Here is a 1,790-nt window from a genome sequence, read left to right as displayed (position 1 = left end):
CAGCAGTCACCCTCTCTCTCTTCTGCTTTTTGCCTGACATCAGGGCAAGCGCACATGGTGGCCCCAGCTCAATCCTCCCTGGGACTTGGTGACAAGCCCAAGGACAAAGAAAAAGCTGGGTCTCTACTCTGACCTACCCCAAAGGGAGCCCGTGTGGGGCAGAGCGAAAAAACCAGCTTCGCCATTTTTACAGGCTGATGACACAGAACGCTCACGGGACTACGGTTTCACTTTGTTCAGAAAAAGCCCCTCTCCTGTTCCCTCCTGGTCAGCCTCTGCCCACACAAATAGCTTAGTCTCGATTGCAACAAGGTCCTGGATGTTGGGCTTAGATATGAATTTTAACCCTTTGATTTCAGCACATGTCTGTGTTGTAAAAGTGGGGTGCGGGTGGGGAACCACTCCTAAACAGGAAGTTATTTAGGCAAAAAAGCCAGATGAAGCTTTGCTGTAGGTACAAATGTAGCCACGCCTCAGCCTGAGAGCTTCCCTTCAGAGAGATAAGGAACCCGACAGCAAAAGTCACATGCCTGAGATCTGGGTGAAATGGAAACTTCCTGTTTATTTTAGTCCCTTACAGCCTGGGGGTGTTGCTTTTGGAAAGAATCAGAAGTGCTGGATCAGTCCAGAAAATTGTGGCATCGTCTGTCCCATGAACCACGCCTCCCACTTCCTCTGAGGACAAGACAGAGAGAATACCATAGGAATACATAAGAGTCGCCCAGAACTTGCACCAGATGCTGTCAGCTAGCTCATTTTAACCTTACAGCATCCTTTTGTGGGGGTGGGGGGGTGTTTGGAGCGGATACAATCATTTTTTTTTTTTTTTTTTTTTGCAGATCAGACCTGTGCTGGGGAGGCTAAATGACACAATCACAAATAGCAGCTCAAAGGCTGAGTCAGGACCTGGCTTGGTCTCAGGCCCTGCCCCTACCCCTGCTACTTCTTCCTAAATATCTCTCATCACTCAGTTTCTTGGGCCTTTGATTTTAGCACCAGGACTACCCTGATAAATTCCTCCACAATGCTCACCCCATAAACACCCCGTTTCCACCATTCTCACCCTGGGGCTCTCTGGGGAAGATGATCCGATCCAGGGCCACCCAACTCCTCAGGGCAGGCCCAGGTAATTCCCAGGATGGTAGGGCTTCTGAGCTCAGCACAGGGGTGCTCAAACTTGCTCGCACCTGTGCAGCATGGTCAAAATACACATACCAGGCCGGGCGTGGTGGCTCACGCCTGTAATCCTAGCACTTTGGGAGGCCGAGGTGGGCGGATCACTCAAGGTCAGGAGTTCGAGACCAGCCTGAATGACCAGCCTGAAAATTAGCTGGGCATGGTGGCACATGCCTGTAGTCCTAGCTACTCGGGAGGCTGAGACAGGAGGATCGCATGAGCCCAGGAGTTTGAGGTTGCTGTGAGCTAGGCTGACGCCACGGCACTCTAGCTCGGGCAACAGAGTGAGACTCTGTCTCAAAAAAAAAAATACACATACCAAGGATGTGGAGAAACTGGAACCCTCACTCATTGCTGGAGAGATTGTTAAATGTCACAGCCGCTTTGGAAAATAGTTTGGTGGTTCCTCAAAAGGTTAAACATAGAGTCACCATTTTCCCCTGCAATTCCATTTCTAGGTATCTACCCAGGAGAATGAGAACACATGTCCACACAAAAACTTGTATGCGAGTGTTCATGGCAGCATTGTTCATAATAGCCCTGATATGGTTTGGATGTTTGGCTCCTCCACATTTCTGTTGAAATTTGATCCCCAGTGTTGAATATGGGGCATG

The sequence above is a fragment of the Eulemur rufifrons genome, chromosome 30 (assembly GCF_041146395.1).
Source record: "Eulemur rufifrons isolate Redbay chromosome 30, OSU_ERuf_1, whole genome shotgun sequence".
In the NCBI taxonomy this organism is placed as follows: domain Eukaryota; kingdom Metazoa; phylum Chordata; class Mammalia; order Primates; family Lemuridae; genus Eulemur; species Eulemur rufifrons.
This window is presented reverse-complemented; position numbering follows the sequence as displayed.